At 34.3% G+C, this 23,784-nt stretch overlaps 2 long non-coding RNA genes and 1 pseudogene across 3 annotated transcripts; 2 read left to right on the forward strand and 1 right to left on the reverse strand.

The window, feature by feature from the left end:
- Window positions 1-372: 372 nt before the first annotated feature.
- LOC130461282 (uncharacterized) lies at window positions 373-1,350 on the forward strand. The gene is made up of 4 exons (XR_008921728.1): window positions 373-764; window positions 866-895; window positions 1,030-1,092; window positions 1,218-1,350. It is a non-coding gene; the product is annotated as an uncharacterized lncRNA (long non-coding RNA).
- A 51-nt stretch (window positions 1,351-1,401) lies between these two features.
- On the forward strand, window positions 1,402-4,673 carry LOC130459154 (mitochondrial outer membrane protein porin of 36 kDa-like; annotated as a pseudogene).
- A 1,422-nt stretch (window positions 4,674-6,095) lies between these two features.
- LOC130461037 (uncharacterized) lies at window positions 6,096-23,547 on the reverse strand. Of its 2 annotated transcripts, XR_008921327.1 has the most exons (3): window positions 22,309-23,547; window positions 22,017-22,162; window positions 6,096-6,305 (listed from the first exon to the last, which is right to left on the reverse strand). It is a non-coding gene; the product is annotated as an uncharacterized lncRNA (long non-coding RNA). The 2 variants fall into 2 exon arrangements; XR_008921328.1 differs by lacking the exon at window positions 6,096-6,305 and having other exon boundaries at window positions 21,813-22,162.
- Window positions 23,548-23,784: the final 237 nt, after the last annotated feature.

The following is a 23,784-nucleotide window of genomic DNA, read 5'->3' on the forward strand; positions in this document are numbered from 1 at the left end:
TGATTTTATGTAAAGCACTCTTACCTACTTGAGTTGAACCGTACCTCTGTAATTTGGAAGTCTTGCACTGGATGATTTTGCCAGTTTGGTTCAAGTTCTGTATCTGGGGACTAGTATAGCTGCTCTTCGAGACTTAGAATTTTGCAGCTTTTTAAATACGGGGTACAATTTATTAGTATGGTAATCTGCATTCTGTAGGCTATAGCAACACCCTTGTAATATTAGATAATTAAGTGGTTGTCTTGAATTATATTTTAAGTGGTTTTCCTGAAGGTCTTCGCAGTTCGCACTCTTGTTCCCTTCTATTACACTTCCAAATCCACTCTCTGCGGCTGTCTGACTTTTCCCTTCTAGCCGATTATGAATTTGAAACAGTTGATTTGGTGGAAGAACCTGGACTGCTTATTTGAGGTCATTTTCATGTTATAATTCTTTACCTTCATTTTTTATGGTCTTGTTGTATTTTCATCCTATCATTTCCAGAAGCTGTATTGATCATAAATCTCTGAAGCAAAGTGGTGACCTTTTCTCTGAGTTGTTCATTTGACGTTCACTTATTGTTGGATGTACCAAGAACACAATTGATGCTATTTTCTTACAAATTATGGGTGTTTGGAAATATTAACTCATTATGAAATGATGAAAGTAGAATATTTAGGCTTTTGCTTTGTATTATTTAAGTAGACCTTATGACCTAATTATCTTCCTTTCAGGCCACAGATTACTACGGAAAAGCTGTGCAGTTGAATTGGAATAGTCCCCAGGTTTTTTTTCTTTTTGTATTTGGCTATTTTATCTTTTTACTACAATTCTTTAGATTTCTGTTCATTTTTGTCATTGTAACAATCTCATTGTTCCTTTCCAGGCGCTTAACAACTGGGGACTTGCACTGCAGGTAATATTTCTCATCTATACAGTGAGAAATGCAGAAAGGAAAGGCTGAGAAGTGCATTTTTTTTACACTAGAAAGTTAGTGGCAATACAATGCTCTCAGACTTTGGCTTTACCATTCCCTGTTTTGTGATACAGGAACTCAGTGCGATAGTCCCTGCTAAGGAAAAGCATAACATTGTTAAGACGGCAATTAGTAAGGTGCAAACATATTACTTGATAAACTCAAGATAACTAAATGATTTTAGGTGTGGGTTACATACGAAATTATGAATATTATTGAATCTTCACTATTATTTGATTCTCTGTAATATACCTTGATGCAGTTCCGTGCAGCAATTCAGTTGCAGTTTGACTTTCATAGGGCTATTTACAACCTCGGAACTGTTTTGGTTAGTCCTCAATTATTCTTTTATGTTTTAGCAATGCTTGTCCAGTGCTTTCTTCTTTCTTTTATTATTATCATCTGGATATTGTGTTGTATTGAAGGGTTAATGTAAACTTGTTTTCTTGCAGGCTATCACTTCTACTGGGATAAAGAAGGGCGAGTTGTTTTTGGCTGATGTCAGCACTAAGTTGACAAACAAGAATATTACCACCGATGTGAAAGTTGATACCAACTCCAATGTGAGTTTGTTTATTTGTATTACTACGAATTGATTCTATGATACATTACGGTTTCATTGGTTTATAGGTTTTTATAATTGGTAATTGTGTAAAATTTGGTGACAGATAGCATTGCTTTCTATGAACATCTTGTTTTACATAATTGGAATCTATTGTAATCTGATTCCAACTTCTTTGTTGTTTCCGTCTTCCGCTCCTAGCTTTTCACCACCATTACGTTGATGAACCTGCCCCTGGCTTGAAGGCTATTTTTAGTTTCCGTGTTCCTGATCAGATATCTGGCAAGGTACCATACAATTATCTTTCTAGTATTTTCTTACCTAAAGAGGCATGGTTCAAGATACTACGGGATAATGGTTCTAATTTGTGGAGTTTAAATTATGTTAACAGGTTGAGCTTCAGTATTTGCATGAGTATGCTGGCATCAGCACAAGCCTTGGTTTGACAGCAAACCCCATTGTCAACTTTTCTGAGTTTTTGGAAACAGTACTCTTGCTTTGGGTACTGACCTCTCATTTGACACTGCTTCTGGAAACTTCACCAAATGCAATGCTGGACTGAGCTTTACTAATGATGATCTCATTGCATCTGTGAATGTGTAAGTAGTTTTTGTTATACTAATCAGCAGATTATCACTTTGGTATATCCATGTGCAACATTTAATTGCTGTTCAGAAATTAAAGAAAGAGAATCACTCCTATTCTCATTTAACAATTTTCATATTGGTAATTCATATTATCTCTATATGCGTGTATCCTAGAAATAAATTTGGATTCTGCTTGTCGAAAACTACTTAATAATGTTCTAATCTTTCACCTTTGGCTGTTGTTGAGTGTATCATTTGAAAGCTGGATACTGGATATACATTTCTGATACACTTGTGATTTTGTTTACTTTTGGGTACTGCAGGAACGACAAACTGGACATCTTTATACTCATTTCAATCTATTTATTCACATTTAATGCTTATTGGGTCGTTATAGGTCATATTAAGGCTAAAATGAAGCATTTTCCCTCCCAACTTTGAACTAAAGAACCTAAGGACTCATTTTATACTTATTACATGTTTAATATGAATAGTTTTAACTTTCTAACACTCATTCCAATCTACTTATGCAAATTTAAGGCTTGTTTGGTCGTTATAGGTCATATTAGGCTAAAATGAGGCTTTTTTGCTCCCAAATATGAAATAAAGAACCTTAGGACTCATTTTAAACATATTAAATGTTTTATATGATTAGTTTTAACTTTACAAGACTTAATCCAATCTATTTATGCACATTCATGACTTCTTTGGCCGTTATAGGTCATATTTAGGCTAAAATGACATTTTCGCTCCCAACTTTGATCTAACGAACTTAAAAACTAATTTCAAACTTATTACATGATTCATATGATTATTTTTAACTTTCTAGGACTCATTCCAATCCATTTATGCACATTTAAGGCTCATTGTGTCGTTATAGGTCATATTTAGGCTAAAATGACATTTTCGCTCCCAACTTTGAACTTAAGAACCTAATGACTCATTTTAAACTTATTATATGATAAATATGCTTAGTTTTAAGTTTCTAAGACTTATTCTAATCTATTTATGCACATTTAATGCTTGTTTTATCGTTATAGGTCATATTTAGGATAAAATAAGGCATTTTCGATCCCAACTTTAAAATAAAGAACCTAAGGACTTATTTTAAACTTATTACATGATTAATATGCTTAGTTTTAAGTTTCTAAGACTTAATCTAACTACTTATACACATTTAAGGCTTGTTTGGTCGTTATAGGACATATTTAGGCTAAAATGACATTTTCGCTCCCAACTATGAACCAAAGAACCTAAGGACTCATTTTAAACTTACTAAATGTTTTATATGCTTATTTTTAACTTTCTAGGACTCATTCCAATCCATTTATGCACATTTAAGGCTCATTGTGTCGTTATAGGTCATATTTAGGCTAAAATGACATTTTCGCTCCCAACTATGAACCAAAGAACCTAAGGACTCATTTTAAACTTACTAAATGTTTTATATGCTTATTTTTAACTTTCTAGGACTCATTCCAATCCATTTATGCACATTTAAGGCTCATTGTGTCGTTATAGGTCATATTTAGGCTAAAATGACATTTTCGCTCCCAACTTTGAACTTAAGAACCTAATGACTCATTTTAAACTTATTATATGATAAATATGCTTAGTTTTAAGTTTCTAAGACTTATTCTAATCTACTTATACCCATTTAATGCTTGTTTGATAGTTATAGGTCATATTTAGGCTAAAATGAGGCATTTTCGCTCCTAACTTTAAAATAAAGAACCTAAGCACGCATTTTAAACTTAATACATGTTTAATATGCATAATTTTAACTTTATAAGACTCGTTCCAATCCATTTATGCATATTTAAGGCTCATTGTGTCGTTTTAGGTCATATTTAGGCTAAAATGACATTTTCGCTCCCAACTTTGAACTTAAGAACCTAAGGACTCATTTTTAAATTATTATATGATTAATAAGCTTAGTTTTGAGTTTCTAGGACTTATTCTAATCTACTTATACCCATTTAATGCTTGTTTGATCGTTATAGGTCATATCTAGGCTAAAATAAGGCATTTTCGCTCCCAACTTTAAAATAAAGAACCTAAGGACTCATTTAAAACTTATTACATGTTTAATATGCATAATTTTAACGATCTAAGACTCGTTCCAATCTATTTATGCACCTATAGGCTCATTGGGTCGTTATAGGTCATATTTAGGCTAAAATGACATTTTCGCTCCCAACTTTGAACTAAAGAACCTAAGGACTCATTTTAGACTATTAGGACATTGTCATTAGTTTCTTGAATGTTAAAATGTGATATTTAATTTGTATTTAATCTAATGTTTAATTTAAATTTCTGTTTTTGTAAAGGTCTACACTCCGAGGATTGCGCCTTATGCGAGGAATTTGATGTGGTTCGTGAGCAATGGGCTAAGTTTTTTACCAACAAGTATTTATTATTGGCTTTAGCGCGCTTGATCGAGTTGGTTTAGTTGTTATAGAATAAATTTTATATTAAAATGTATGTTTATGTTGAAATTGGAACATATATTTAAATGTAATATGTGCACTTTGGTTTTGGGATATATAGTATACAAAACTCCAGTTGTTGTTTTTATATTTGTTATACAGGTTGCGTTATTCTATTATTGTTTTGACAGGTTTCTATATTTGGTGCAAGGCACTCTAGGTATCCCTAAACAAAATTAGAATTTTTCCGCCAAAAGTGCTTTTTTGCAGCGTACATATATGTTGTACGCTGCAACAAGGGAAAAAAATTTCGCAAAAATTCAGACTTGTTGCAGCGTACAAATAAATGTACGCTGTAAAAAATTGAGTAATTCAGACTTGTTGCAGCGTACAAATAAATGTACGCTGCAAAAAGTTGAGTCTTTTGCAGCGTACATATATATGTACGCTGCAACAAGTCCAAAATTTTGCCAATTTTTTGGCACTTGTTGCAGCGTACATCTAAAAGCCCGCTGCAACAAATCACTTTTTGCAGCGAACATTGTACGCTGCAACAAGTTCAGACTTGTTGCAGGCCCCCCAGTTGCAGCATACGATGTACGCTGCAACAGGGGTCTAAAAGCCCGCTGCAATAAGGGTTTTTTCTACTAGTGCAAGCAATTGGGAATTGAAACTGTATTTTAGTGAAACTAATAAGTATTTTAGTTTCATAAAATATACATGATTCTTATGGATGTATAAGAAATTTAGTGGGAGTACGTAAAACTGAATCAGTCCTATGTGTATCACACATATGTCACCATTGTGAAATAACATTCAAATGCTAATAACTTAGATTTGAAATTATTTATCAATGTTGGACCAAGGCAAAACTTAGTACATACTGGGTATTAAGATCTATTTACCAAGATCTTAGAATATAGTTTTGGATTAAGTAATGGCATTTACTAAATCAAACAAGAAATAATGCATTGGAGATATTCGACCCATGTGAATAAATCTAAGTAATGAATGTTTGAACTATGTATAATCATTCATTAAGTTCACTAGTAGAAAAAAACCCTTGTTGCAGCGGGAATTTAGACCCTTGTTGCAGCGTACATCGTACACTATTCGCTGCAAAAAGTGATTTGTTTCAGCGTACATATATATGTAAGTGTGTAAAATTAAGCAAAAATCAAGACCCGTTGCAGCGTACAAAATGGTGTAAGCTGAAACGGACGGGTTTGTTGCAGCGAACAACAATTTGTACGCTGTAACAGACCCACCCTGTTGCAGCGAACAACAATTTTTACGATGTAACAAGTCTTTATTTAAGCCTATTTTCACATACTTGTTGCAGCGAACAAGAATATGTCCCCTGCAACAAAGCCGTCCTTTTGGCGAGAAAATTTTAGTTTTATTTATCTATATCGAGAGTGTCTTGAACCAAATATAGGAACCTATCAACAACAATAATAGAATATCTCAACTTGTAAATATAAAAACAAAAGCTGGTGTTTTGTATACACACACACACACACACATATATATATATATATATATATATATATATCCCATAACCAAAGTGCACGTACTACATTTAAGTATACGTTCAAATTTCAACGTACACATACATTTTAATATAAAAGATTGTTCTGTAACAACTAAACCAACTCGATCAAGCGCTCTCAGGACAATAATAAATACTTGTTGGTAAAAAACATAGCCCATTGCTCACGAACCACATAAAATTCCTCACTAGCATAAGGCGCATTCCTTGGAGTGTAGACCTTTACAAAAACAAAAATTTCAATTAAACATTTGATTAAATGCAAATTAAATATCACATTTTCACATTCAAGCAACTAATGACTATGTGAAGCTGTCAAGCTAATAGCCGGAAATATCATTGAACTCAATAGAAGTAGGGCAGCAGGGGAGCTAATTAGTTTCTTTACTATGTTTCTTGAGACTTAGCCGCAGTATGGTGCAGAACAGATATTTAAACATTGTATGGGGCCACAACGACGCCAATTGTCATGAAAAGTTGTCTATATCTGTTATCCTTTGAGTTTAGCACTCTTAGTACGAGGGAGGCTACATCGCTGGTAACCAGCGGCACAATTACTCCATACTCGGGGTAAAATGGTAATTTCATCTCATGAGTTGAAAAGTCAAATAAAGTACTACATATGAGCAAAAATGACAGTAATTAGTACAACAATGACAGTATTTTAATACAACAATGACAGTATTTATGTAAACGATGACAAAACTTATATAACACTTGTATACATACTTTTACCCATTCATTTAATATGCAACACTTTTATCCATTCATTTAAATGGTCTCTTTACTTTTTATATTTCATTACAGTTGTATACATAATTTCCTTTTTTGGGTGATTGTGACAGTATTTTAATACAACAATGACAGTATATATACAACAATGACAATATTTATATTAGAAATGACAGTATATAACAAGTTCACAACACTTTTACACATTTATTTGAAGGTGGGTCATATTTCTAATTTTTTTTATTTTTTAAAGTGGGTATGGGGTGCTTATTTCGCTGGTTACCAGCGATGTAGACAACCTCCTCTCTTAGTACACATAGTCTTATATGCACGCGATGCGTGCGAATATAAAAAAAGTAAATTTGATCTCCTTAAGCAAGCATAGTGTAAGATCAAGATCAAATCATCAATATTAACAAATAACACAAAAATTTGTTATTGATTGGGTTTGCTGAAGGTTTTGGGTTAATCGTTTTTTTTAAATGATTTTCCTGATTTGTTGAATTAAGTTTTTAAAATGAATTAATATCCAACATTTTTTAAATCAGTATATAATCAGATTTTGAATTGAATTTAGTTGCGCAAGTATAGAGGGTATATTAGTATTTTTGATTGGGACACCAAAAGCGTGATTACGCAAATAACCCTCCCCTCTTCCCTTATGTAATAGAGATGTTGGTTTTCTTCGTTTCTAAGAGAACATTGCCTCTAGAATTACAGGAACTGCAACTCATTCTAGGAAATAATGTCCTTACACTACCTATGCCCCCACCCTCACCGTCCCGAGAAAGGTAGAATTACGGAGGTAAATAAGAAGAAAAAAGTGGATTACTCCGTAACAAGGAATTGAGGATATCGGGCAAATATTTAAACTTCCATAAACAGAGGGCCTAACATTGTGCATATATTAATAACTATGGAGTAGAAAAAAAAATCTTGTCAAATTCTTATTTTTCAATATTTGCAATAATTCTTTCTTTCACTTTTAATAGGCTGCATCAATCTTTTTTAATTCTTTAATTAAATCCTTGGTTTCTCTATTTTCCTTAACCTTCCAGGTTCCAAATCATTATTATACGGAGTATTAATTTAATTTTCATTAAAAATATATAATTTCTAAAATTTAGTCATTAACAATTTGAAAAAATAAAACTTAAATTTTAAGTAGCATTTTATCAGAATTTAAGAAAAATCAATTTAAACATGTATAATTGAATATAAAATAAACATGTGAATTGCACGGGGTAATTATCAGTTCCTACTAATCTTTTCCCAAACCATTTATCAAAATTTTATGATGTAGATATAAATTTTATAAATATCAAACTGTCAAGTTGTTGCACTTTTACATAAACAATCAGTATCACACAGGAGATATATGGAGAAGGAGGCACAAAAGAGTAACAACCCTTGAAAATTAATAGATTAAAAACACTCGTAGAAGGGGGTAAACACCCTTTCAAAGCTTATTAATGGACTAAAAGTGCAGTGCTTAATTCTCAAATTCGAAAAAAGTAAAATTAGTCAACAACAAATGAACAGAATCAGGACAATGGTCAGAATATTATTACCTCGGAGAATACTGAAATCATGTCCCGTGGGCTACATGTAACACCCCGACTTCTAATTACATTATTGAAGCATAATTAGCAGCGGAATTAACCTAATTGGTCGGGGCATTACCTGCCGTAACTCCCTCTTGGGAATTACAAGGCAACCATCAATCATAAGATATTAAATCCCAAAAAATTAATATAATAATGTTTTATATTACCAAAATAAAGGTACATAAATTACTAAAAGTCTTTAATTAAACTATTAAAACTTAAAACATAAACTAGGTGGGAATTATTAAAGTGAAATCCTCGCCACTACTCGTTCCCATCGTTCCCAGCGGTACCTAAAACAGAAAACAAAATAACGGTGAGCCGAAGACTCAGTAACGAACTATTCTAGCAACGTAAATTCATTTCAATTCATTTTATTTAATAACACAGGGAGAATAGAATAATGTAAAACAATTTATAAAGTCCTTTATTTAATTCATTTTTAACTTTAGGGTGCACATGCTAGTCGTGGCAAGTATGACATGGTGGAACGTCTTCCACGATGGACCGCTGTCCATAAACATGGGGCCTTGGCCCGAAAACATGAGAGCCTTGGCTCAATGGGCGGATGCCCCATGGGTACATGCATGACCGAGAATCGTAACCTGTGAACATATACTGCCAAACGGACTAGGAATTTCACTTTCATTTATCATGTTTCGTTTAATTTTACATTTTAGCCTTTTTACTTCAGTATAAGTAACATAATTCCTTTAGATCATGAGATCATGATAAAACATCATTTAGATCCTGGGATCCATAAAATATCATTTCTTTCCTGGCATCATAGAGACATCATTTCATTCATGGTTTCTTATAAAGATCGTTTTATAAGAATTTCAATCAATCATATTATAATAAATAATTTAATCAAATCACATTTCATTTCCCGCAATTCATAAAACATGTCAAAGCATTCAATTCATAAATAGATCATAACACTGTATTTTCATAAACGCATTTATAAGGGAATTGCGGGTACTAGCAATAGCCGTTACCTCAATTCCATGATTGCTAGGCCTTTTCCTTGGTTCGTTCGTCCTGAGCTCCTAGTTCGATTTCTTTCAAAGTATCAAATTTTTGAATTAATATTAAATCGACAAACAATCTAAAATCGATATTTTATAAATATTAAGTTTATAAATAATGAATTTATAAATAACGAATTTTAATTAAAGACATAATTTCATAATTTAACGAAAATATTATTAAACGAAATTTCAATCGAAATATTTATATATATTCCATAAATCGATTTTCATGAAAATAATATTTAAATTTCACTTTGTTAAATAAGGTAGTAATTAGTAGAATCGATATTCGATAATTAAACCTGAAAAATAATAACAATTTAATTAGTAAATATTTATACCATAAAAATTTTAAAACATAAAAATTAATAATTAGAAAAATCTGAAATTGACTCTTTAGTTTCCAACTTATCCAAAAGCCCAAATTGAAATGGCCCAACTCTATTATAGGTTTAAGGAAAACCAAAGTTTCAAAAGGAAACTTGGTTTGGTTTTCTGGAAAGAAAGGCGTCGAACAGGGGAGGGGGTGCTCGAGACAGAAGGGCAAGAAGAGGAGGAGAGGAGAGGAGGGAGGGCGGCTGAGCTGGGCGGCGCAGCCACGCAAACCCGCGCCAAAGGCGAAGGTGGTGGTGATTGTTTGCGGCGGCGCGAGGAGAAAGGGGAACGAGTTCGTGAACAGGGGAGGCACGAAGGGGAGGAGAGAGATGGGGGAGGAATAAGGTGGCTGGGCTGGGCGGCGCATCACCGCGAACCGCGCCTGGAGGCGACGGTGGTGAACGGTGGTTTGCGGCGACGGAGTTGTGAGAGGAGGGTGGTGAGTGTGCGAAACAGAGAGGGAAAACAGGGGAATTTGTGGTCGTAACTTGAGGCAGTTCTGGGCGGAGGGAGGGAAGCTCGCCGGGGATTTGAGGCGGAGGTTGGTTGATAGAGTGATGGGGTGGCTGGAGGTGGTGGTGTGAGATGGTGGTGGTGTGCTGGCGGGGTCGGGAAAGGGAGAGAGGCAGGGGAGAGAGGCAGGGGAGCGACGAGGAGAAGGGGAGGGAGGACAACGGGGGTACAATGGTGGTGCTGAGATGGTGGAGGGGATGTTGATTGGTGGTGGTTTCAGTGGCAGCAGCCACTGAGGGTGGTGGTGGTTCGACAGAGAAGAGAATGGGAGGGATGATTGAAATTGTATTTTGTTTTTTTTGTTGTTGAAATCCCATCTCAATTTTCTGGTTTTTGAAGACATGTAGATTGAAGAGGAAGCTGTAGTACTTGGAGCCCAAGGAAATGAACTTGGACTGAATTAGGGAGAAAGAGGAGTCAAGAAAGTAAGAAAATTTTCTGCTCATTGACTTGGTTGACACGTGAAAGAGGAGTAGAAGAGAGTTGTGTATTTTGGCTTTGAGTGTGCATGAGCATTTTCATAATTTTTAGAATAGGTAAAATTTTAGATTTTAGTTGTTATTTTAAGAAACTACTAAAAATAGAAATGTTTAGCTAAATTAATTCTTTATATAAAAAAAATATATCGTTAACGAAAAATAAATTTAGTTTCCGAATAAAAATAAGAACGTTAAATAATTACTTTAGTTTCCGAATAAAATAAATTTAGAAATCCGAAAATAATTAAAATTTAAAAAGTTCGTTAAGCTCGTAAATATGAAAATTAAATTATAAACTGAAAAATAAATCGTGTAGCAATATTAAAAATTCAAGCGAAATAAAACTTTGTTAATTAAAATAAAGTTCGAATTTAGGATTTAAAACGATTTAAGCTAAAAAAAAATAATTAAGCATAATTAATCGAGTTTTAAAAATTCGGGGTATTACATTCTTACCCCCTTAGAAAAAGTTTCGTCCTCGAAACTTGAAAATTAGATTTATAAAATGTTTGTTGAAAATTGAAAACCCTCGAATAAAAGTATGATGTTTTATTTTAAAACCAAGATCTCAAAATTTTATTTCAATCTCGACAATGTCTAGCCTTCATTCCGCCATCATCTTTTAGGACTCCGCTTCAACTCAAGACCTAGAATCGAAGAGTAAAGAATGCAAAAGGGGCAAAATTATATATTGATCCTAAATCGTCATTAGGGTCAATTACATTTCGCCATCGTCTTTCGTATCTCCACTTGATTTCATATAATAGGATCGAGGAGCAAAGAACATAAAAGGGGCAAACTTGTTAGCATAGACTAGGCTCCTATTTTACTTTGTGAGATCCTGTTTGAAAATATTTTCCACCAAAAATAGTAGTTTTTAACGAAAAATTATAATTCTGAAAATATATGTATATATAATGAAAATAAATATTTATCTATCAATTGCAATACTCCAATAGTTGTAAAAGTTATTTATTATAATAATAATAATCTCGTACTCTGAGCTCGGGAGAACTTCCATTGGAGACGGCTTCCATGTATAACCATTAGTTTTTATCAACACAATCATGCCAGCGTAAACATAATCCATAAAGCATATCATAAAGAAATAATTCTTAATTGAAACGTGCACAATTAACATAAGCATAATATTCATATACTAGTGATGGTGACACATCTTAGTTTGAGACTCAATTAGAGCATATCGCTTCCAAAATTTTCATCATTAATTAACCTTATTCATACAACATCGTGATTCGTAAATCATATCGTTTTTAGGCGAATAATATTTCGTTTCCATTTGCTATTGGCTCCTTTGCTGCAGGAATCTTGTCGTTGGCTTTCTTTATTCGATACGTTTTGATTTCGAACCCCGATCTTTTCTTCTACGTTGAATAACTTCGTCGACTATGTTCGTTGTAGGGGTTCCATTCCAATCACGTAGCTAGAAATATATCGTTAGACATACGACTTCGTTACTTATCCTTAATATTTTAAATCAATGAATCTCGTATTATGCAGATAACGCTAAGCCATCAAGTGTGCCTTTATTTAGAAACAATCTAGCTCATAGAAAACTCAGTTCAGACTACCTGGTCCTATAGACATGTCATTTTGTCGATTCTCTACTCTCAACTCCATTGTATTCCTCAATCATTCATAATCCCTTTCGAATTTCATAACATTCATTGATATCATCAACCTGATGGACAGAATTCTCGATAACCTATTTCAATACTTTATATGCAACCTCAATTCCATGTTCTCGCCATAAATCGTACTTTTCCTCAGAACATTTTTGCAAAACCTTACATTCTCTAGTTCAACTTCCTTTATGGAGATTATCAAGCATCCTTTTAGATAAACACACAAAAATAATCCCTATTAAAGACGCGGAAAGGTAAACCAAGAATACCATCAACCTCACTGACATACTAATTCCTGATTACTTGTTTTGGTATAATTCTCAGAACTTCATGTGTACATTCAATTTTATCTTTTCACCATAAATCATATTCTTTCATAACTTTTAAAAGTTCTAGCTTAGTTTCCTTAACATATATGAATACACACTTAGGTACCTACAACCACAAAACAATTATTATGAAGGGTGCGGGAAATTAACTCATAAATCAATTTCAACTTGAATGCTCTAAACCCTGAATAACCTTAATTTAATTGGTGATTCTCCACTTATAAAAATACAAACTCATGCTCTTTCGGTACTCTATCCTTTAACCTTATTGACAGACTAATTCTTGATAGCTTATTTTGGTAAAATCCTCAGGAACTTATTCATGGGTCAACTCAAATGGGTCATTTATTATAACTCATGTTGGGTTCATAAATTTTCTGTATAACTTCTTAGCTTCCTTACTCAATCATTCTAGATATTAGACTTTAGTACTTATAAACATCAAAATATTCATCGGAAAGGTAACCCAAGAATCACTTTTGTTCATAACTTTAATACTTTGAAATTCGAATAATCTTAACTTAATTAGTGATCACCCACAACCTTATGCTCACTTGGTACTCCTAACGTTTATACCATCCTTAAAGATCAAAATTCCTCAAAACCATTCATATCCACAAAATCTTTGAGTTCGCACCGTGCTTAACTTTAACTTCTTCTAAAATATAATGCTTAAACTTTGCCTGGTCTATCTAGGGTAGAAAACTCATAACATGACATGTGATGATAAGCATAAAATCAAAGGAAGTTCGATTCTAAAGCGAGAGAGAGCTAAATCAAAATAATATCAACGTTGGCGTCATCTTGTCCTTTATCATGTAATCTCTTACGTATGTTGACGGGCGTGATGGATTTAGCATTGTTGTTGTTTCGTTCATGATTGGTCGAGGTTGTTGTTCCGGTATTCGTTGGAGGTGGTTTAGGACAATCTTTAACGAAATAATCTTTTCCTTGACATAAATAACAAGTATTCGTTTTTTGCACGATATTCGCTTCCATTCGTTAGAGCATGTCGAAAGTTTCGAGTAGTTGATCCATATGATTGATCTAGTCTTTTAAATTCCATCGAATTGGCTTGCGATCATAGATTGGTGGATTCGAAGGTGAAAACTTCTTAAATAGTGACGCTTTTCCGTTCGTATTAGTAACTTTCGTTTGCCGAGAATCTTTGAATAATTCAGTTGACAGCGTACGTGCAGTTTCTTAATCGTTCCATCATCTCCTTGGGGTCTTCAATAGGTTGGTCGTCATAGAAATCATCATAGGAAACATCATTGTGGGAGACGTCATTGTGAATGTTGCGCTTTGATGTGAGCTTCGTTCGTGGAATCGTTGGTAAGTTCGATAATCGATATTTCGCATAACATATTCAATCAAGAAAACATCAATAACATAAGAAATGAATCCCTTTTATCCCGTGCGTTCCTACGCTCACACTCATTTCATTTTAACTTGACCTGATTTTAACATATTCTTTTTAACTTATTCCTTAAAATTCTTTACTTAAAGCCTAATGAATTCTATTTCGTGCGAAACCCGTAAGGTTTAGCACTTATGGTCCAGAACCTTTGCTCTGATACCAAACTGTAACACCCCGACTTCTAATTACATTATTAAAGCATAATTAGCAGCGGAATTAACCTAATTGGTCGGGGCATTACCTGCCGTAACTACCAAACTGTAACACCCCGACTTCTAATTACATTATTAAAGCATAATTAGCAGCGGAATTAACCTAATTGGTCGGGGCATTACCTGCCGTAACTCCCTCTTGGGAATTACAAGGCAACCATCAATCATAAGATATTAAATCCCAAAAAATTAATATAATAATGTTTTATATTACCAAAATAAAGGTACATAAATTACTAAAAGTCTTTAATTAAACTATTAAAACTTAAAACATAAACTAGGTGGGAATTATTAAAGTGAAATCCTCGCCACTACTCGTTCCCATCGTTCCCAGCGGTACCTAAAACAGAAAACAAAATAACGGTGAGCCGAAGACTCAGTAACGAACTATTCTAGCAACGTGAATTCATTTCAATTCATTTTATTTAATAACACAGGGAGAATAGAATAATGTAAAACAATTTATAAAGTCCTTTATTTAACTCATTTTTAACTTTAGGGTGCACATGCTAGTCGTGGCAAGTATGACATGGTGGAACGTCTTCCACGATGGACCGCTGTCCATAAACATGGGGCCTTGGCCCGAAAACATGAGAGCCTTGGCTCAATGGGCGGATGCCCCATGGGTACATGCATGACCGAGAATCGTAACCTGTGAACATATACTGCCAAACGGACTAGGAATTTCACTTTCATTTATCATGTTTCGTTTAATTTTACATTTTAGCCTTTTTACTTCAGTATAAGTAACATAATTCCTTTAGATCATGAGATCATGATAAAACATCATTTAGATCCTGGGATCCATAAAATATCATTTCTTTCCTGGCATCATAGAGACATCATTTCATTCATGGTTTCTTATAAAGATCGTTTTATAAGAATTTCAATCAATCATATTATAATAAATAATTTAATCAAATCACATTTCATTTCCCGCAATTCATAAAACATGTCAAAGCATTCAATTCATAAATAGATCATAACACTGTATTTTCATAAACGCATTTATAAGGGAATTGCGGGTACTAGCAATAGCCGTTACCTCAATTCCATGATTGCTAGGCCTTTTCCTTGGTTCGTTCGTCCTGAGCTCCTAGTTCGATTTCTTTCAAAGTATCAAATTTTTGAATTAATATTAAATCGACAAACAATCTAAAATCGATATTTTATAAATATTAAGTTTATAAATAATGAATTTATAAATAACGAATTTTAATTAAAGACATAATTTCATAATTTAACGAAAATATTATTAAACGAAATTTCAATCGAAATATTTATATATATTCCATAAATCGATTTTCATGAAAATAATATTTAAATTTCACTTTGTTAAATAAGGTAGTAATTAGTAGAATCGATATTCGATAATTAAACCTGAAAAATAATAACAATTTAATTAGTAAATATTTATACCATAAAAATTTTAAAACATAAAAATTAATAATTAGAAAAATCTGAAATTGACTCTTTAGTTTCCAACTTATCCAAAAGCCCAAATTGAAATGGCCCAACTCTATTATAGGTTTAAGGAAAACCAAAGTTTCAAAAGGAAACTTGGTTTGGTTTTCTGGAAAGAAAGGCGTCGAACAGGGGAGGGGGTGCTCGAGACAGAAGGGCAAGAAGAGGAGGAGAGGAGAGGAGGGAGGGCGGCTGAGCTGGGCGGCGCAGCCACACAAACCCGCGCCAAAGGCGAAGGTGGTGGTGATTGTTTGCGGCGGCGCGAGGAGAAAGGGGAACGAGTTCGTGAACAGGGGAGGCACGAAGGGGAGGAGAGAGATGGGGGAGGAATAAGGTGGCTGGGCTGGGCGGCGCATCACCGCGAACCGCGCCTGGAGGCGACGGTGGTGAACGGTGGTTTGCGGCGACGGAGTTGTGAGAGGAGGGTGGTGAGTGTGCGAAACAGAGAGGGAAAACAGGGGAATTTGTGGTCGTAACTTGAGGCAGTTCTGGGCGGAGGGAGGGAAGCTCGCCGGGGATTTGAGGCGGAGGTTGGTTGATAGAGTGATGGGGTGGCTGGAGGTGGTGGTGTGAGATGGTGGTGGTGTGCTGGCGGGGTCGGGAAAGGGAGAGAGGCAGGGGAGAGAGGCAGGGGAGCGACGAGGAGAAGGGGAGGGAGGACAACGGGGGTACAATGGTGGTGCTGAGATGGTGGAGGGGATGTTGATTGGTGGTGGTTTCAGTGGCAGCAGCCACTGAGGGTGGTGGTGGTTCGACAGAGAAGAGAATGGGAGGGATGATTGAAATTGTATTTTGTTTTTTTTGTTGTTGAAATCCCATCTCAATTTTCTGGTTTTTGAAGACATGTAGATTGAAGAGGAAGCTGTAGTACTTGGAGCCCAAGGAAATGAACTTGGACTGAATTAGGGAGAAAGAGGAGTCAAGAAAGTAAGAAAATTTTCTGCTCATTGACTTGGTTGACACGTGAAAGAGGAGTAGAAGAGAGTTGTGTATTTTGGCTTTGAGTGTGCATGAGCATTTTCATAATTTTTAGAATAGGTAAAATTTTAGATTTTAGTTGTTATTTTAAGAAACTACTAAAAATAGAAATGTTTAGCTAAATTAATTCTTTATATAAAAAAAATATATCGTTAACGAAAAATAAATTTAGTTTCCGAATAAAAATAAGAACGTTAAATAATTACTTTAGTTTCCGAATAAAATAAATTTAGAAATCCGAAAATAATTAAAATTTAAAAAGTTCGTTAAGCTCGTAAATATGAAAATTAAATTATAAACTGAAAAATAAATCGTGTAGCAATATTAAAAATTCAAGCGAAATAAAACTTTGTTAATTAAAATAAAGTTCGAATTTAGGATTTAAAACGATTTAAGCTAAAAAAAAATAATTAAGCATAATTAATCGAGTTTTAAAAATTCGGGGTATTACACTACATTTTGTCAAGAAATGGTCAATAATATTTTCAACGATCCCACGACACCTCTCTGTAGGGGGGTGTTTTTTTGGTCGCATCGCAAGTATGCTCTTTCCCTACAAGGGGGCGGTTTTTTTAGAAAACCATTGTATTTTTGTACCTCGAAGGAGTCGCCACCAAACATTATTTAAAGTCTCATTTGGAAAGACCGCAAGTGACTCTATTTTGGATAAGGCTTTGAATCCTCGAAACGGATGGGTGAGATCCGGGCACGGGAACGAGATGCTTATTCCGCGAGCTTTAGAAATTATTCGAGTACGTGACATAGCATTTTCGAAAATATACCCTAGATTAGACTATGTGGGTTTGAATTTTAGAGCAAATAGAATCTCTAATTGTATAGTGTCACTTTGCTTTAAAGGTAATTTAAAGGAACCTAAGATATGTTTGTCCAAGAAATTATCTTTGTTAAGCGTGATGTAACCTGGTATTTTTGTTGTATTTAGCATGTATGGTGATGAAAGCAATAAAGCAACATCACAATTGTAAATGAGTGCGGAATTAGTAAATACAAGACCCCCTAGAAACAGACTAGGGAGTAGGTCCACATTGCCTAGAAGGACTAGGCAAGTAAAGATGCGGAATTGAAATGCAGAATTGAAAGTGCGATATTGAAATTGCGGAATTGAAAGTACGATATTGAAATTGCGGTATTGAAAGGTGCATAATTGAAATTGAAATATTGAAAGGTGCATAATTGAAATTGCGATATTGAAATTTGTACTTGGGCACATGAGATTCGAACGCCAAGCGGCTCCTTAAAAATAAGTGCGCCCGACACGAATTCAAAGCCAAAAATCTCAACTTGGGAGAAGTTGCTCATCCCAAAGTATCCTAGATTTTGCATATAGAACTTGAACTTGAAAGTTTGAATCTTGAAATATTGAACTTGAAATGATTGAACTTGAACTTGAAATATTGAACTTGTACTTGAAATATTGAACTTGTACTTGAAATATTGAAACTTAAGAGACTTGAATCTCAAAGATCGGGCATTTTAATGTTGAAAAGGTTAGATCTTTGATGTGCTCTTATTTTGAAAGGATCCTAGTTTAGGGAAGTATTCATGAGAAACCCTAAACATTGTGGGATCTTGAAATTTGAAAACTTGAACTTGTATATTGAAAAATGGAGTCTTGAATCTCAAAATATTAAACCTTTAGAAACTAAAAAGGTGTCATCTTTGATTACTCCATACTTGAAAGTGATTCTAGTTCAAAGAAGTGATTGCAAACAACTTTGAACATCCTTGAAACTTGAAAGTTTGCATTTTTGTATTTTGAAAAGTTTGGATTTTGAAAAGATGTATGATTGTTGCAAGTGACATCCTATCTAATAATAAGAATGTCAGTGGAGTATGTGAGGCCTCCAAAACCTAAATAGAGCATTCTCATTCACTCCCTCCAAAATCCATTTACACCTCTACATTTCAAATTTTAAACACTCCAAAATCAGTTTTAAATATAATCCTTAAACTACTCCACATATATACATAGTACTTCCATATTGTAAAGAAAAAAAACCGACTTCCTCTGTTACCGTCTCTGTGTCTCAACCCAACAAAACTTACTTCTCTGTCATGTTAGGAAATTATGAATAGTTGAATACCATGAGCCCATGGAACTCATTTCCAACCACCACCTTCATCATCACCTTCATCGTCTCACTTGAAGGTTGAAGTAGCCAAGTACTAACATTGAAACCCAACGCCAACACCTCTTTGGATCACCATCAACGTAACAGCGACTCGACACCTCCCTTAATGTCTATTCATTCACCATTGTCTAATTCGGTTAAGCTTTGATGTTCATAAAAGTTATTTGTTTAACGTATTTGTTATTTTGTTTTACCAATGGAGTACAGAAATGTGTCACAGAGGAATGGGATACACTGGATCCGACTTTGCGGTTTTTTGGTGTTAAAAAAAACAGGACATATATTGAGTCACTAGCAAAATATACTCTGTAGTTCAAACATGTTACTTTTGATATATGCAATTATGCAAAATGTGATTATTAATTTCTCTCTATGTTAATTAAATGTCTTATATTTTATACGTAGTATATCCCGTGCATTAGCACGGGTACACACTAGTTATTAGTAGTAAAAATGCCAACTTGCTAATCATTTTTGAAATAGGAAAACCAAAGAAACATGATTGAATATTGTGGGATTCGGAACCTATTAGGTTTAGGCAAGAATTCCTTTTAGAGCTCCCAATTGCTTAGAACTTGAAGTTTGCATGTGTTTTTGAAAGATTTTTGGACTTGAATTTGAGGCGTAATTTTTGTATTACGACGTTGTATATTGAAGCTGCTTCCCCAAATGCTGAAAATTAGGGGGTATTTATAGGAAAAATGGCTGGAAACCGCCAGGCATTGCCACCGCAGCACGCCAAACCAGCGTTGGGCGCTGGTGACGTGGCATGAGTGCTGCCAAAATCAAGGACGCGGGCTCCGTCCTTGATTTGTCTTGTATTGATGTACCTTCGTACAAATAGTACGATGCTTGGAACGTAGTGTTTTCTTGGAAGTTAAGACTTGATTTTGCGTAAAATAACAAGCCTTTCTCAGGTTTTGAATTCCGGTTTTACGGGACGGGGCCCGACATGCTCGGTTTTGTAGGTCGGCGCCCGAGTTTGACTTGCCTTATATAATTTTGAGTGGAAAAGGCCTAGTAAAACCAATGGGATGGTCTACTAGATGAGTTTGTACTTGGATATTGAAATTGGATTTGGAAAGTTGTATTTTGTACCGAGAACCGAAAGGGGAATGGTCTCGGGGGTTGGATTTTGGATCTTGAATTTTGGAAGCATTCTTAGCAATTGGGATTTCCGCCTGGAGTTATTCCAATCACCTAATAAGGATAATGGTATCGTCATCATCCCAAAGGGGAGACACAAATTAGGTGTCTACAGTTATGCACGCCTATGGTTCATTTGGGTCGATAAACGTCATTTATGGCCAAAAATGGCATTTTCGATCCCAACTACCAACAAACGAACTTATATTCAAATTCTAAACCTTTTTCATGATTCATGTAATTAGTTATATGTTTATAAGACTAATTTCAAGTTCGTTATGCACGCCTATGGTTCATTTGGGTCGATAAAGGTCATTTATGGCCAAAAATGGCATTTTCGATCCCAACTACCAACAAACGAACTTATATTCAAATTCTAAACCTTTTTCATGATTCATGTAATTAGTTATATATTTATAAGACTAATTTCAAGTTCGTTATTCACGCCTATGGGTCATTTGGGTCGATATAGGTCATTTATGGCCAAAAATGGCATTTTCGATCTCAACTACCAAAAAACGAACCTATTTCCACAGTCTAAACCTTTTTAATTATTCATATGATTAGTTATATGATTATGAGACTCATTTCAAGTTCGTTATGCACGCCTATGGTTCATTTGGGTCGATATAGATCATTTATGGCCAAAAATGGCATTTTCAATCCCAACTATCAACAAAAGAACTTATATTCAAATTCTAAACCATTTTCATGATTCATATAATTAGTTATATGTTTATAAGACTCATTTCAAGTTCGTTATGCACGCCTATGGGTCATTTGGGTCGATATAAGTCATTTATGGACAAAAATGGCATTTTCGATCTCAACTACCAACAAACGAACCTATTTCCACAGTCTAAACCTTTTTAATTATTGATATGATCAGTTGTATGATTATGAAACTCATTTCAAGTTTGTTATGCACGCCTATGGTTCATTTGGGTCGATATAGGTCATTTATGGCCAAAAAATGGCATTTTCAATCCCAACTATCAACAAACGAACTTATATTCAAATTCTTAACCATTTTCATGATTCATATGATTAGTTATATGTTTATAAGACTCATTTCAAGTTTGTTATGCACGCCTATGGGTCATTTGGGTCGATATAGGTCATTTATGGCCAAAAATGGCATTTTCGATCCCAACTACCAACAAACGAACCTATTTCCACATTCTAACCCTTTTTCACGATTCATATGATTAGTTATATGTTATGAAACTCATTTTAAGTTCGTTATGCACGCCTATGACCATTGGACTTTATATGACCTTATGTTAACTTATTACCTATTAGTCCTATCTTACCTTTAATTTATTTTCTGCAAACATTTTTAAAAGGTAAAAAGAACAAGGTGTTATACCAGACCCCTTTAAATAAATTAGTTGTGTCAGGTGTATTGAAAATTGGATTTTCTTGACTATGATTCTTGTATTTCTGCAGTTCTGTAAGTTATTTCTGCAGTTCTGTAAGTTATAAATTAGTTGGTGTCAGGTGTATTTATGCAGTTGTGTAAGTTATATCAGACTATCAGTAAAACAATAGTGTATCTATGTTATTTGGAGCAGCCAGTGATAGAAGCTATCTACTCGTTCTTGATTAAAGTGAGACTTGGAGCATTATATTTGCAGATTGATAATCCTGAAAATATATGTGCTTTAGATGTTAATTTACCAACTTGTGTTTGTAAAAAGGTTTCATAGGTTAACTCTTACAGTTGACAACCTAAGAATATAATTAATGAAATTAGGCTTCCAAAAGCTTCATTACAGTTTAGAAGAACATGAAAAAGAAAATTTACAAGTAAAACAAATAAACCCTTAGTTGTTTTATTATTTACCTGTGAGGTAGAACCAAGCGATCTAGAACCACACCATACCACCTCAAGAGTTTTCTCATCTTTTCTTTTTCCTTGGCCAACTTAACGAAGATGAACTCCTAAAGCATCGGAAACAAAGTCCCTAACTCGTGCTCTTGGATTCGTTGCTGCAGAAAGAGAGGATTTCGGCATTAAGAATGTGATACAGAAATAGTAAATCACTATTTTTATTATGGGCTATAAGGTTCAAAGTGTACCAGATTTATTCTAGTTTCAGATGAAAAAGAACTATGTAACCGGAGAGTAAGCTCACCTGCTATCTTGAATTCTGATCTGTCTGCATAGAACCAAGAACAGACTTATGCTGAACCTATATAAAAAAAAAAAAAACCTGAAACCTGACCAAACCCAAACCTGACTAAAACTGACTTGAATTATTAGAAATCCATAATAAGTTTTTTTTAGTAAAGAATTTCAATCCCAAACATGAGATTAACTGAAACAAAATTTACCCCCCACAGCTAAAAACATATATTTGCAACCCAAAATCCCCACAAAATTAATTCTAGATCTCAAAATCTCAATAATAATAAAATAGTCAAAAAAAAAAAAAAAAAGAAGTTCAATCTCCAATAATTGACCCGGCCAGACCCATTTGACACATATTCTGCAATAACACCAGAAAGCTTCTGAAATAAAATGAATAGACAACATAAAACTTGAAGATGACTTATTCACAAGTTCCCCTATAAATAACAGACTCCACAATTTATGAGTACATTACTATCCACTAAAACAAGATCTAGAATTACATACATTCATCTCAAAGAATAGGAGGCAATGAGGTCAATAACATAACCTGCATTGTACAGAAACAGTGTTTTTTCCCCCTTTTCACATTTTTATAGGAACTCACAATTCACAAATGTCATGGATGGAAATGTGAAAACACAGCTTCATCTCTAATGATTCTATATACTTCAACCCCTATTCCAAATAAAATCTAACTTGCATAGTTCACAACCATGGCCATGTAATCTGCAATTACTTTTGGAGACAGTTAACCGACTGTAATTAGGCAAATCTGCGACTTTGAGAAAATCTAAGACTCACTAAAATTATTAGTTGATATTTCTGGAGCAAGCTCATCATAAGGAGTGTTGTGAGTTCATAATTTTATTATTATATTTTTAACATGATTAAGGAGTGTTGTGAGTTCCTTATGGGCATAGTTAAACCGCTCCTTAGAGACCAATGACTTTGTCATAAGAGTATCTGTAAGAGAATGTAAGGCATGATAGTGCTCTTCTTTTACTGGTCGACTACCTTCCTGATCCGTAGGTATAAATGAACTATCCCATCTCCACCTAAATGGAAAATTCTTGTCCGGAAGATGAAAAGAATTCTTACTAATTAATAGTCGAAGAGCATGTCTGCACAGAATTCTTGAATGTTCAAATCCCTTACACGAGCAGTGGATTTGCTCATCTTCCGAAATCCATATCAAAAGACACACTCCTTCAACTTTCTTATAATGGCGCGCGACATATGATCCTTCTAACCACGAACAAGAATATCAGCATCAGTTCCAGTCAAAAAAATGCATGAACAAAAAGAGACACAGACCAGAAACTGTCATCTGATTCATATATTTAAAATGTAGAAAATGTCGGAATAAGACGAGTCCCACTTTTACACTCACATGAAACAAAACAATTCAGTAGAAGAATTAAAAAGAACAAAGAGTACGGTCATACGGAGTACTTCCTCCATTTCGATTTGATAGTTA

Source organism: Spinacia oleracea, chromosome 5 (assembly GCF_020520425.1).
Source record: "Spinacia oleracea cultivar Varoflay chromosome 5, BTI_SOV_V1, whole genome shotgun sequence".
NCBI classification, from domain to species: Eukaryota; Viridiplantae; Streptophyta; class Magnoliopsida; order Caryophyllales; family Amaranthaceae; genus Spinacia; species Spinacia oleracea.